The 15938-nt window shown below is 37.8% G+C and overlaps 1 long non-coding RNA gene across 1 annotated transcript; it reads right to left on the bottom strand.

Annotated features, from left to right (window-relative positions):
• Positions 1-2487: 2487 nt before the first annotated feature.
• On the bottom strand, positions 2488-15478 carry LOC108709502. Its single transcript, XR_001934643.2, has 3 exons — positions 11032-15478; positions 7239-7332; positions 2488-5217 (listed from the first exon to the last, which is right to left on the bottom strand). It is a non-coding gene; the product is annotated as an uncharacterized LOC108709502 (long non-coding RNA).
• Positions 15479-15938: the final 460 nt, after the last annotated feature.

Raw genomic sequence — 15938 nt, 5'->3', positions numbered from 1 at the left:
AGTCCAGGTATGGCCACTTGCTTTTCGGACGGGGTCTCTGTGAGGGAGACAATTCCTTTCTGGGTCATGGTGATGGGTATATTGTTTTCCAGTCTGATGACAGAGCCTTGATTTTGGGGGGCAAATTTTCTTTCACGCAGCTACGCAATCGGAGCGGAAGGATTTTCCAATCAATAATTTTAACTTTTTTGAGAAGTGGTGCTGGCAGGAATCAAAATGTGAACGATGGGCTCCATAGACAGCTGCTCTAATCATTAGGCCATCTGCTTGGGTTATTTTGGTATGGAACCAAATGTTCTTGCGTAGCCGCCGGAAAGGAAAGCAAGTGACATGTCCACCTCCGTTTCCATCACGAAGACCCTGAGATTTCTGTGGGTGACATTTGCGGTGTCAGGCTCTCCTTTATCAGTGAACCCTCCCCTTACCAAGCAGTCACTCTCACCACTACACCACAGATGCAGGCAGTCAACTTTACCGAATTTTAGAATATTTGGTGTTATGTGCTCCTTTATAAAGACCCAAGAGAGTGGTCTGCATGGGATGTTAGAAGAGACAGGAATCAAACACACAACCTTCAAAACGTTTGGTTTTCCCGCTATGCCACCAGAGCAATTGTCAGGAGCTCATTACAAAGACACAAGACAATGTCAGCAAGGAACAGATCTAGGAAGATCTACAATGGCATTTCTCACTGTGCCACCGAAGCAAGCAGGCACTTAAGAAGTTTTGGAAGACTCGATGTCCAGTGCTCCTTTATACAGATATGTGAAGTGGGAAGGAGCACACCAAAAATGTCCAGGCAATGCCTTAATTCATATGCAGATTTATTGAGTGCACAAGCTTTCGGGGTCAGAACCCCTTCCTCAGGTTTCATAGAAACAATGAACACAGTGCAATTTAAACATTCCACCCCCCAGTGCACACAGGAAATCAAACCCTGCATGTGACTTGTTAACCCTTCCAGACCTTACAATAACACATGTATCCCAAGTGATTGTAGTCAATCTGTGTGTATATAACACGAATCAAATATCATAGTCCTCTTTATCTGAAAAATGTGACAATAAATATCTTGTTAAAAACAATGTAACAAAATAGTATATGCAATGTAACAAAATAGTATATACAATATATAAAATCTATAGAAAACATCTCAATCCAAAACATTCATTAAGCCCCCTAGGGGAAAGCGAATCTATTTTGTTAATCCAAAAAGTCTCCCTCCTGAGTAGCTGCTGATTAATATTACCCCCTCTGGGCATCTTGATCTGCTCCAATATGGTCCACCTCACCTGAGCAGCAGTGTGTTTTGCATGATAAAAATGTTTAGCCACTGATAGTTCAGTTATGAATTTGGCTGCATCTTCATTTTTTAATGCATTATTGGCGCTATGTGGATGACATATTTCTAGTATGGGATGGCAATATAGAACAATTTGAAGTAATGACACAAGAACTAAATAAGGCCCATCAGACAATTAAATTTACATCCGAATATTCGGAGCAAACACTGGCCTTCTTGGATGTCAATATTTCAATTGTGGACAATAGCCTAACCACTACAATGCATTACAAACCAACTGACTGTAACACAACTCTATTGCCCAGCAGTTGCCATCCCCCAGGAGTATTTAAGAGTCTACCCCATGGCCAACTAAAGAGGGTTAGGAGAATTACCTCTAATGACAAACTATATGACCTGGAATCCGAGGGAATGGTTAAAAAATTTGCAGAACGGGGCTATAATAAAGAAAATTTACAAAAGGTTAATCAGGAAATTAAAAAAATCAAACTTGAAGATTGACTCGCCAGAAAAGGGAAACAAACAATGAAAAAACCTAGAAATAATAGAATAACATTTGTCACAACTTTTGGCATTCTAACTCCATTTGTAAAAAGATTCTGGAAAAACCAAAAACGACAGGACTGCTAGCACCTCTGAGAATGGGTACCTTTGAGTGTATTAAATGCGCACACTGCACAGGTATTATTAAGGGTGACAGTATAGCGCATCCCACCAAAGGAACTCCAATTAAGATAAGAGGCCACTTCACTTGTAACTGCTCTAATGTAATATATCTGATTAAGTGCCCTTGTGGTTTGCCCTATGTTGGGCAAACATCAAGGTGTATAAAAATTCGTCTAAATGAACATAAAAGTAATATAAAGAATTATAATCCTGAAAAAGAAAAATTAAAAAATGAAGATGCAGCCAAATTCATAACTGAACTATCAGTGGCTAAACATTTTTATCATGCAAAACACACTGCTGCTCAGGTGAGGTGGACCATATTGGAGCAGATCAAGATGCCCAGAGGGGGTAATATTAATCAGCAGTTACTCAGGAGGGAGACTTTTTGGATTAACAAAATAGATTCGCTTTCCCCTAGGGGGCTTAATGAATGTTTTGGATTGAGATGTTTTCTATAGATTTTATATATTGTATATACTATTTTGTTACATTGCATATACTATTTTGTTACATTGTTTTTAACAAGATATTTATTGTCACATTTTTCAGATAAAGAGGACTATGATATTTGATTCGTGTTATATACACACAGATTGACTACAATCACTTGGGATACATGTGTTATTGTAAGGTCTGGAAGGGTTAACAAGTCACATGCAGGGTTTGATTTCCTGTGTGCACTGGGGGGTGGAATGTTTAAATTGCACTGTGTTCATTGTTTCTGTATTGCACCTGAGGAAGGGGTTCTGACCCCGAAAGCTTGTGCACTCAATAAATCTGCATATGAATTAAGGCATTGCCTGGACATTTTTGGTGTGCTCCTTCCCACTTCACATATCTGTATAATATTTGGCTTGGAGGCTGCCAGGGATACGGATGCACCCAGCAAGCAAGTAAGTGGTGTGCGGCTAAACACTATTGTTGATCCAGTGCTCCTTTATAACATACTAACCACATCTAACCACTGAACCCTTTTGCCCATGTGCTAGAAATAGAACAATTGGTTCTGAATCAAAAGAAGGCCAGCCAGTGGTTAAAGCAGTTGCCTTCCATACCCAGATATTAGAGCTCGATTCCCGCCCATGCCGCCGGAGAGAACAAAACTCCATCAGGGAGAAGCGGCCCCCACCCAAGAAGAAGCATCATCTTTTGACCAAAAAGTGTTCCGTCCACCCCCCACCTCCATCACTGACATCCAGAAGCAGCTCCCAGCCAAGGATCAAGCAAGTGATCGGTCCACCCTCCCACTTACATCAAGACCCGGAAGCACCCCCCACCCGAGAGATCGGTATCGTGTTTGGACCAAAAAGTGATCTGTTCACTCCCCCCACTTCCATCATAAAGACCCAGAAACAGAAGTGCCCCCCCCCACCTAAGAAGAGGCATCATCTTCGGACCAAGCAAGTAACATGTCAACCTCCCCACTTCCATCATTGAGACCCAGAAACTGAAGTGGTCCCCAGCAAAGAAGAGGCTTTGTCTTTGGACCAAACAAGTGAAATGTCCACCCCTCCCCCACTTCCATTAATCAGACACAGAAGCAGCCCCCACCATTTAACGCATTTATCGCTTTACACTAATAAGAATTTTGCATGAGTGTTTAAAAGAATACTAGGCTTTTTCTCTTGAGACATGATCCAGCCCACTGCATTTTAAAAAAGGCTAAAGTTTTTTTTTGTAGCTTTCAGTAAACAAGTGAAATAGTTTGTGGTTTAATCTAGTAATTAGCTGAAATTTTTTTTAGATATTTTGAAGATTTTTGTATATTTTGTTACAACAGCATTACCTGCTGGTCATATTCTGATCATTCTGACCACCAAGTAGTCAAGGAAGTTGTCAGGAGAAAGAAAAAGGCTGATCTGATATTTGTTTGATTAGGAGAAAAAAATTAGAAACCTTACTCAAATCTTTCCTAACCAGAAAAACATAATTACAACATCATCTAACAACATTAGATCTCTCAAAATCAGACTCCCGACTCTTGCATGAAGAGAGAATGAAGAGAAACAGAGGCTGAAAGGGGAAAGCGAAGAGTAATTGGTTATTTCAGAAATGGTACAGAATTTTCAATTGATAACATTTAGAAAGTGTCTTCAGCCACTACCCTCTAAGAAGCTTATGGGCTTCCCAGAGGGTACTGGGTGAAAAAAACGAAGGTAACGGAAAACTATGGAATATTTTTAAGCTAATTTTGATTTTCTTTTAAAGATATATTTCAGAGATCAAAATCCCACATTCCCAGAAGGAGGAAAGATGTTGCAATACGTGGATAATCTTTCCATAGGAGATGTAATTTAATTCCAAGGTCCAAGAGGGCTTCTTAATGGAAAAGGTAACAAACAGTACTTTACAAAATCAACAGTTGATCATAATGATGATCAATGATGACATTAATTAAAAGATTATAGTTGTAAATGATTAACATTATGAATTTTTTGTACTCTTGCCAAGACAACAATGCATGTCTGCATTTTAAAAGGGGACAAAGTGTGCAAAAGTTTCATTTACATTTGTTTCATTACCTAGAGTTAACCAATTAGCTGTTTTCTTTCAAACAGGTGACCAGTAAATGCTGATTGGTTGCACTGGACTATTAGAACTGGACCACATTTTTGCATTGTCTCATAAGGTTTTTTATGCATGCATCAAAACAATTTACAAAACATTTGTAAAATTCTGGATTTAGAAAATAGAAAAGAACAAAATAAAGTACCCCACAATTCCCAACTGTAATTCCAAGGTAATCCACTTACTAATATTATACCAAAATTTTCAATCGTTAACCACTGTGATGAAAAAATGCTTAAACATCATTCATTAAATGTAATTAGTCAGTGTACCTAAGTGAATCAATTACCACTAAGGTATTTTCATAAAGTGTACCTTGCTATAGTGAATTAAATTATAAACAAAATTAATTGATTCTTCAACTTCATCAATGTACATGAAAAAATGAATTACCCCTATGGTATTTCTGTAAAGTGCCAGTGTCAATTTGGCTACAATCAATAAATATGCATGTATAAATGAATTACCCCCAAACGTACAGTATTTATAAAGTGGTTGTGCTATTGGACAGTTAATAAATTCTAAAAGAACAATTGTGCTCACCAATTCATTTAGAGTTCAAGGTAAGAGTGGAGTGGAGCTGTCCCGATTTCTGCTAACTCACATTTACCTGGAGAAGGTATCTCTTCAAATTACTGTTACCTCAGCAGGACCAAACAGGGAGATTATTTTGAAGTCTGCAAGGGAAACTTTTTTTTGTTAGGATTTAGAAAATAATTAAAACTATGTTATTTTATTACTTAGGGTATACATGGATAATGTTTCCTCTTCAGAGCAACATTGCATTTTCTGCATTTGAATAAACATAGAAATAAGGATAAATTATTATCCCTCCTCATAGGAAGCCATGAGCACCTATTATTAAACATTTACAGAAAAGTAATACTGTATTAATTAATTTTACGCAGAACTAGAGAATTAATACATTAAAGGAGAAGGAAAGGTTAAAATTAAGTAAGCCTTATCAGAAAGGTCCATCTAAATATACCAGTAAACCCCCAAAGTAATGCTGCTCTGAGTCCCCTGTCAAAAGAAACACTGCATTTCTTTCCTTCTATTGTGTACTCATGGGCTTCTGTATCAGACTTCCTGCCTTCATCTTAAACCTCATTGCCCTGGGCAAGAGCATGCTCAGTTTGCTCCTCTTCCCCACCCCCCTCCCTTTTCTACTGTAATCTGAGCCCAGAGCAGGGAGAGACTCATGCAGGAAGTGATGTCACACCATGTTAATACTGCAGCTCCTATCCTAAACAAACAGAGAGTTTCTAGAGCTTTTTACTCAGGTATGGTTAAACATTCTACAGAATAAATATAGCATTCTAGCTTGCACTATTGCAGCTAATCTATTGGCAATAAAATGCCTCCATAGCTTTCCTTCTCCATTAAATGGTTACTTCACCTTCAAATTAACTTTTAGTATGATGTAGAGAGTTGTATTTTGAGACAATGTACAATTTGTCTTAATTTGTTATGTTTTTTTAAATATTTAGCTTTTGTTCAATAGCTTTCCAGTTTGGAGTTTCAGCAGTTATCTCAGTCAAATCATTCCGTGGTTGCTAGAATAAATTGGACCCTAGTAACCAGGGAGTGGTTTGAATGAGAGACTGCAAGATGAATAGGAGAGGGTATGAATAAAAAGAAAAAATTAAATAATAAAAATTAACAATAATATTGCAGCAACATGGAGCAGTTAGTTTTTAGCTGCTGGGGTCAGTGACCCCGGTTTGAAATTGGAAAAAGACAGAACAAGAAAGAACATATTTACAAAACAATAAGAAATAAAAAAACAATTGAAAAGTTGTTTAAAATATGCCATTCAATAAAATATTAAATCATATCTATAACATATTAAAATTAACCTACAGATAAATAATACCTTGAAATAATTATATGTACACAATTTTTTTCTAGAGAAATTGTTGGATTCACTGTGGTCACTGACACTTTTGTCATTTTTACATCAAAGCATTTCTAGGGGTACCCCATTCACATATTTAGTTCTGGATTAGTTTGACATGCTCATTATTTAAATTCTGACTGACTGCTATCAAGGTAGATCACATGATAACCACTCAAAGTGGTCACCAAAAACTACTGACCAGATTGCACCTCCATAGTGCTCCATATATGGCTACATTTGGTACATACAGTATTAAACAACATATGGTAGGTTTATCAGCAATCTTAAATTGGCCAAAAATAGTCTGACTTTAGCTGTCTAACTAATATCTGGCTGCTGATTGGCAAGGCTTTAAGCGACCCCTCATTATGTGTGTTGGATATGAAGTGCAAGAAGAAATATACACAGTGCAATTTAAAATATGATTATCTGATGGGGAATCAAGGCCCAATCAGATTTTGATTGGTGAGAGTACCGTTTTGGGCCCATACTTGGAACAATAGGCTGCTGATTTGGTCAAAAGCTGGCAAACACTCTTATAGTGACAACTATGTACATTATTGTATTTTAGTATAGTTTTCCTACATGTTATATTGTGCTTATCAGGTCAGTTTGGAATTCAAACAAACAAGAAATCTGCTGCTGAGAAGAAATTTGCAGGCAAGGTTGGAATGATTGCAGGAGGAACGGGTATGAATTGTAACCCTTTTAAAGACCCCAGTATCTGACAAATGCAAAGCTGTAACAAATATAATTATTATTTAAATCTCAGGAAGGGGAGATATTGCTCAGACTCACCTTGCAGTCATTACCCATAGTGCTCAGTGAACATGTCGAAGGTGATGATTGTTGAAAGAGAGCTTCAAGCAGCTAACACTATCACTAGGCACACCTAGGATGGGGACAGGGAGCCAATGAAGTGGAGACAGACAGTATTGGGGGTACAGTAATGTTCAGCACGGTAATCAGGCATATAGGTTAAACACGCAAAAACGGGGAGCAGGCTAGGTTACAAGGAAGCTGAGATAGCTTAAGACAATCAAGCACTGCTGCAATGGCAGAACACCCTTATATAGGAAAAGTAGCTTGTCAAAAACCAGGCAACTTGCATCAGGACGCACATAAAGTATGCCACCTTCATCAGGATCGATACAGATGTGAGGATGCGGCCTGGCACTGGTGCTCATATTCATTAAGCACAATTATGTGGCACTACAGACACCCTTACATGGGAAAACACATCACTGCCCAACAATGTAATATACCTAGACAATACTTACGTAGATACATCATAAAATAAATTCTGTGTCAAGCCTAAAGAATAAATGGTCTTTGTTGTGCATATCATCAGTACCAAATTAAAATTATCAGTTTTGACCTTTAGGCTCCATCTAAATATCTACAGATGTAGACACCAGTGTTCCCAGGGATAGAAACACCATAAGGCATATGATCCATATTTAATAGTCTGCAATAAAAGAGATTTTATAAATAATATAAAAACATTCAAAAGAAATTATATTGTGATAAAAGTACTATGACTACAATACCAAAAGTACTATAATCACAATATTTCAGGTTCAAAAGGAACTCAGCAGTTCTCACTCTAGTTTTCCAAACTAATTATGCTTATTGCTCTTTGTAATATCCAGTGCAACTTTCATTTTTATGCATATTATGTTTGCATGTGCCAGCCAATCAGATCTCAAGTTCTGTTGCTTCGTGTTTGTGTGAAAATACAGAAATGTAAGGAAATCAGAGGAAATATAACTTTGAATCCTGTTTTAAGGTAAAGAAAAGTTAAACAGCAAGTTCCTTATATTTTCTATATGGTTGCAGGTATCACCCTATCCTGCAGCTAATACCGACAATATGTAAAGATGATCTTACTAAATGTTCCCTACTGTTTGCCAACAAGGTTAGTGTAATACTTACACAATAATGGGCAGATTTATCAAAGGTCGAATTTATGCAAATTTTTTTTTACTCTAATAAATTAGAATATACTCACCACTCGAATGGGAGGATATTTAAGAAAAAATGTGAACGTCTAATATTTGATTGAATAGTTCCGACCGAAAATTCTAATCAAATTCTAATCGAGGTTTCCCTCCGAAAAAAAACTTGGATGTCAGGAAGGCAATTAACATATTCAAATGGACCTCTGACATTGACTTGTAAACAGGTTTTTGATGGCAAATATATTGAATCATAATTGTTTCCTTGGGTGAGCTATGATATATCTCAAAAAATGTACATTCGAATTGGGGGATTAAAATTCGAATGTGTGAATTAATTGATTAAAAATAAAATTGAAAATTCAAATTCGAATTTACTATTCGACCCTTAATAAATCTGCCCCTTAAAGTCATGTTTTTTGTCCACTGTTCTTATATTGTTTTGATCACTTGCCTTTGTTATATCAATTTGATCCCAATTTGATCACTCAGAGAGTGATATTATTCTTCGTGAAGAACTCCAGGAGCTGGCACATAAACATTCTAGATGCTTTAAAGTCGGGTTTACTGTGGAAAGTGCTCCTGAGGGTATGATTATATAATTTTTAAAAATAAGCTTTGTACATTAGAATATGTGACTGTTTGCTTAGCCCAGGAACTCTACTTTAAAGTAGCTACTATAAACCAACTTGTCCATCTGGAGATCAATTGTCTGGATGTAGCCCATGAAAATAAGCACTAGAAATAAATAAACTAACATTAAAGGGGTTGTTCACCTTTGAGTTAACTTTTAGTATGATGTAGGGAGTGATATTCTGAGAAAATTTGCAATTGGTTTTTATTTATTATTATTTGTGTTTTTTGAGTTATTTAGCTTTTTATTCATCAGCTCTCCAGTTTGCAGCAGTTCGCTAGGGTCGAAATTACCCTAACAATCATGTATTGATTTGTATGAGAATATGGAATATTTATAGGGGAGGGTCAGAACCGAAAGATGAATTATAAAAAGTAGCAATAACAATAAAGGTGTAGCTTTAGAGAGGATTTGTTTTTACAGGGGGTCAGTGACCCCTTTTTAAAAGCTAGAAAGAGTCAGGAGAAGAAGGCAAATAATTCATAAACTATATTTAAAAAAAATAATGAAGACCAATTGAAAATTTGCTTAGAATTGGCCATTCTAGAACATACTAAAGGTTAACCTGAAGGTGAACCAACCCTTTAAGGGATTTCATGGGCAATTGCCATGGATTGGGGCACGGCAGCATAAATAATTAGTGGTGTTTATTCAACTTTAAAACATGAAAAGCCATTCTAAAATAAAGCCAAATTACATCTGATGTAATATTCTGAACCTTAGTTCTACATGTAAGTAAAAGGCATCCTCAAAACAGAAGTCTTCTCTGAATGAACATATTTGTTTAGTACCCCCTAATATATGACAGGCCTGTAGTACAATAACCATTTTAAGACTAGACATTTGGCCTATTTCATGGCCATTCACTATTTCTATGAGAACAAAGTGGCTAAATAGATGGAATAATAGGTTATTGTAAAAAAAAAAGAGAAAATGTAAAGAAAAGAGACGAGGAGAATAGAGGTTGAATTAGGAGAGGAAGAATAATAAAAGTAATAAAAGTGTGTACCCCTGGTCTAAGATTAATTGGTGTGCTGCTAGTCAAATGTTTTTTGGTGGGCCCCTGGTGTCCCAGTCCAACACTGAGAGCAAACAAGCTTCAATAAGGTTGATTTGTTTATCATGTGATCGAATGGCTTTATTTGCTGCTTGTTTGATTCTAATCTAAAAACATCCAGTTGGATTTTGGTTTTTTGTTTGTCACTGCTGCCTCTTATAAACATTTCTAAATGGTTTTATTTTGGGCTATGTTTCTGAAGAAGCCAAACATATTATTATATACTGCTGCACAGCTCCCAACAAGATGAGACAAATGAGGTCATGCAATAAAAGGTGTAAAGTTTACTACTTGACTAGAATTTACTGGACTGAGAAAACAAACATTTAAATCGTTGCTATGGGCTACTAGACCTAAAGCAGCATCCTTTGCCTCTGATGTTGAGATTTTCTATACCTGTTTTTATTTATTTTTATACTCTGGCAAGAATTATTAGCTATCCTCAGAGGGCAACAATCATTTTGAAGTTTAGACTCTCAAAGAACAAAAAAGTCAAAATCATGTTTTATTGTGATATGCATATTTTTCAATTCAAATGTTCTGATAAAAAATAGGTCCAATTATAACTTTTATTACCTATTACCTTATTAGTTATGCACATATGAGATGTTCACCTGGCCAGGCATGGACAGGACATATCTTTACATGTATGGTATATGCAGATCAGTCCCTCAAATATCCTGACATTTTTTATTGAAATTTTTGGAATCCACAGGGAGGTATTTTGAATATACATAAGTTTAGGTAATAATTATATTTTGATTATATTCACTTTTACAATTGGAAATAGTGTTAGGTTACCCCATGCTTTTATTTATTTTGGATCATGTTAATTTGAGTGTAGGCTGGCCTTTAAAAAAAAAAAGCATACAGTACATACTATTAATTAGCAATGCTGCCGTAATGAAATTCTACACTCCATAGCCAAAATCATATACTCACTTGTTTGTGGAGTATACAAGTGGCCTAAGATTTGGGTGGATGATGCTAAATCATTTCAATCTTCCATTTTCCATTTACACCACATCCATACTTCTTTGGAAAATAGAGTTTCCATTAGGCAGAGGGCTGAAGCAATTCATGGACTTGAAACCTATTAAAAATAGAGAGAGGGGTAGGAATTGACTGGGAGCATAGTTGAGGATGGCATATGCAAACACAGGATAGATTGTCATTTATAAATTATATGGGATATTTATTATATGGGAATTTATTTTATAAACTATATGGGATAGTTGAGGCTTACCTATGTGAGAATTCAATTCTTTCACCCACCATAGCCATTCTGGAATTAGATGAGATCTTTGGAAAGATCCTAACCCTTCTTAATGGCATCTTAACCTACTTGATGTCTCAGCCGTGCAGGTGGTCCTTGGGTACCGTTTAGGGTGGGCTGCAGGCTGCTGTTAATGGGGGGGGGGGAATTAAAATGTCACTTCTGTTCTACATGCCGCTTACTAAGGGCAATTTGGTGGAATTGCATAGGGTAAGTGGGCTTGGTTTAGGATAAGTGGTTATGGGTTAGGTGTGGGTCTAAACAACAGACTGTGCTGGTCACTACCACAGGCTTTATTTTATGGAATATATTTCCTTTTAAAATATGAGGAATTCTTCCCAAGGCGAATATTACAATAAGACTATGCATGAAGCAGATTAGCACCTAATAGTTAGAATACCAAAGTAATTAAATGCATTAATGTGAAGTGCTATGCAAATTACATATACTTAATCATCTACTACTTTATTTTATGTTGATAGTAAGGTTGGCAAGTACAGTGGAGGCTTTTTTAACTGTGAGATGATTCAAGCGCACCTCCCATCACCAGCTGATGACGTCTTTATTTTACTCTGTTGTCCTCCTGCCATGATCCAACTGGCTTGTAAACCTAATCTCAGTTTACTAGGATATCAAGAAGACAGCTGCTAATTTAAATGTGAATCATTAATTTGACACCTAAGATTGGGTCTTAAAATTGTACAAAAATGGTGTCCATGTTCTCAACTAATACTTTTATTATTTATATACACTATATATTCACACACCTAAATATTAAGTATATTACACAATTGTTTCATACAGTATACTGTATGTTTCTCTATACATTCTGCAGAAACAATGTGTTCCCTGAAATGAAGTGTATGCAAAGCCATACTGTGTGTAAATATAGTGAGATATATTTTTAAGGGCAGAGCCAGCACTTTTTTTTTTTGGATTTTTTTAATTGATTTTTTTTAATTTAAGGATACTATCATCAAAATATAAAGTCTTTAGTTTGCCTGAAAACAATATACTGTACATGGTTTAGCAAAACAGAGCAGGGCCAGAACTAATGGTAGGCAGAAGAGGCATGTGCCTAGGGTGCAACAAAGTGGGGGCGCCAACATGTACCTCATCTTTTGCCTTCCCCTGGACTGGACCCTGTTCCCCTAATGGGTCTAGTCTTTTGAGCGTGCTCCTCCCCCCCCCCCCCCATTGTCACAGTGCACATGGCCTTCATGGGCGAGATGGCCAGCTGGGCTGCATACAAAGCTTGGATGGCTTGGACCGGGCCTGATACAGAGTTGCCCTGAAGAAATGTATTTTACTTTAATTCTGCAATTAATTGTCACTTATCTGTAGTGCAATGGGTGTATCTTATATTTTCCAAGTATATGATTGCAGCTCACTCTCATCCTAAACAGACCAAATGCAAGTGGTATTTTGTTCTCTTCTTTTACACCACATCAACATGCTGATTGTCTACAAAACAAAAAAGGGCAATAAGAAAATAAAGAAAAGATAATGATTGTAAAAGATAGTATTGTATTACTTTTTCCACAGGCTTTTAAGACAAGTGATGTGTGGGTCAGGAAAAATTTAAAACCCACCGTTTCCAACCTGCAAAACCTTAACCCACACTTGTAGGATCTGCTCCCAACCCATACCTGCATATTCTTGCTCTGTAGCTACTTCTGTGCTTTACTTCTGTGGAATCTTCTGAGCCAAGGAGTGTACTTCCCCAGCCTAACAAGCACCCAACCCTAACTCGCAATGGTTGACCAAATTTCAGTTCAAACCTGCAGGTCACAGTGGGTTCAGGTCAATCCACACGTCACTATTCTGGGTATTTGTTGGCAGAAGTTTATCAGCTGGTAATTTTGCTTCGGGCCAGTAATCAAACGTAATCGTCTCCTAATTTTCTACCTATTTAAAAGTATATCAATCAATTTTTCAAAACTAATTTGATTTCCAAAACCTATAGAGTCCATTTATAACTGCAACTGCAGTAGAGATCAAAAAAAAATCAACACAGTTATTGTGCAAATTAATTATATTTATTAAAGGTAATTGCATCTAAAGTCACTCCTTGAACTTCCGCATAGTTGTGATTGACATATGTCCTGCCTTTTGTTGCAAATTGTGCTTAAGGTCACCTATTGAAATTGGGGTACCCTGAAGCTGCCACCACCCTGAAGGAAAATAAGAATTTCTTACCTGTAAATTGTCTTTTCTTCAGGTCCGCTCAGGCAGCACACCAAAGAGAGATAGGCCCTCCTACTAGGGACAGGAAACAACATAAAAACAACCTCCCCTCACACAGAGGTTGCTTTGACAGAATTTTAATTAAGATGAGGGATAAATGGTGCTGCCTGAGGGGACCTGAAGAAAAGACAATTTACAGGTAAGAAATTCTTATCTTTCTTCAGGTCCCTAGGCAGCACACCAAAGAGATTTTGAAAAGATCAATGGGAGGGAACACAAACTGCCTGTAGTACTTTCTGGCCAAAAGCAGCCTCCCTTGAAGAAAATACGTCCAGCTTGTAGTGCTTGGAAAACGTATGCATCGAAGTCCATGTTGCAGCTTTACAAATCTGCTCTGCCGATGCTTCCGCTCTCTGTGCCCAAGTCGTAGCCACTGCTCTGGTCGAATGTGGTTCGATTCTCGCTGGCGGGGACAGATTTCTGGACTCATACGCAAAACAATAACCTGCTTTAACCACCTTGAAATCGTAGGTTTTGAAGCAGCTAACCCCCTAGACGGGCCTGAGAAATTGAGGAAAAGATTATTTGATTTCCTGAACTGCGCCGATCTAGACAGGTAATAAATCAAGCATCGTCTGACATCCAACTTGTGAAGCTTGCACTCTTTATCCCCCACTGGATGTGGGTAAAAAGACGGTGATACAATCTCCTGAGGAGAATGAAAAACAGAAACCACTTTAGGAACAAAGGAGGGAGGAAGTCTCATCACCACCTTGTCAGGAAATACCTGTAGATAAGGATCTTCAATAGAAAGACTTTGTAATTCCCCCACTCTCCTAGCTGAAGTGAGAGCCACCAAAATTATAGTCTTCAGCGTCAAAAGTTTAATATGGATCGAAGAGATTGGCTCAAATGGGTCTTCAGACAAAACCGATAGGAGAAGATTGAGATCCCATGGTAGACAAACATCCCTAATAGTAGGCTTCAACCTACTTGTTGCTTTGATGAACTGTTTGACAAGGAGATTCTCACCTAGCGAAATGCTTTTCATTGACCCCAAAGCTGCCACTTATAAGGGTAGCTGGTTTCAATCCCATATGAAACCCCTCTAGCAGGAGCTGAAGTATCTGAGGAACAGAAGCCTTGTATGGATCAATAGAACGATCTCCACACCATAAAGAAAATCTTTTCCAAATTCTAGAATAGATCTCATTAGTTCCTGCTTTTCTACTGTGAACCATAACAGCAATGACATCGGATGATAGCCCCTGCTGTGTTAGCAACTGCCATTCAGGATCCACACTGACAGAGCTAGTCTGCTGGGATCCGGATGGTTCACTGGTCCCTGATGAAGCAGAGTTCTGCTGGAGCCCAACAAAACAGGATCCTCCTCTGCCAATTCCAGCAGAAGAGAAAACCAAGCCCTCCTGGGCCAGTATGGAACTACCAGAATGACTCTGGCTTTGTCCAGCTTGATCTTCTTCAGAACTCTGGTAATCATTGGAAGTAGAGGAAATATGTATCCCAGACTGCCTCCCCAACATTGAAGCATAGCATCCACCGCCGCTGGCCTGTCTTGTGGAAACTGGGAATAAAATCTTTCCAACGTGGCATTTTCTCTTGTAGCCATAAGATCTGTGGTCGGACGGCCCCACCGCTGACTCAACATTTGAAAGATTGATGGACTTAGAGACCATTCCCCTGGCAACACCAACCTGCGGCTCAGAAAATCTGCTCTGATGTCTGAACCTTTTATGTACACTGCTTGTAGCGTCTGGAGATGTGTCTCTGCCCAAAAAAGAATCTTGAGAGCCAATTCTAGCAAGCTCTTATAAGTTTATATTGTACATATATATCATTATTAATAATATTATATCAATATTAATAATATACCTCAACCCACTTACTAGGGTTTTGGTTCTTTTGAGCAAGCAGACAATGAATCCACACCAATGAGTGTATAGTAAAGTGATGTATTGTAAAATAAATCAATTGATTGTTCTACATAAATGATTATACTTAGACGAAACAATAATTACAATATTTACAGTTACCCATTACACAAGTCTACATAGTTGTTACCAAAAAGGCAGGGGAATAGAGTTCAGCTTCATCTCTGCCTTCCCCTCTAGTCTTCATTCCTCACATCTTGTCTTGTCCCACGCTCCTCTGGCTTCTCCAGCTCTTTAGCTGCCTCCTCTCAGCTGCTCAGCTCCCCTCTCTACTGCCCAGCCCCTTCACATGTTGTCTAGTGTTCTTTTATCCTGGGTTCTCACCTGCCCCCACAGAAACCCTCCCAAATGCCAAGATGCTGTGATAAACCCCCAACTTGCCTACATCCTGTTAAGCAAGTTTTCTCGCATACACAATCAGTTTTATGGTCCCC

The sequence above is a fragment of the Xenopus laevis genome, chromosome 2S, assembly GCF_017654675.1.
Source record: "Xenopus laevis strain J_2021 chromosome 2S, Xenopus_laevis_v10.1, whole genome shotgun sequence".
Lineage (NCBI taxonomy): Eukaryota > Metazoa > Chordata > Amphibia > Anura > Pipidae > Xenopus > Xenopus laevis.
Note: the sequence above shows the minus strand (reverse complement) of the source record. Positions and strands in the feature narration are given on the sequence as shown.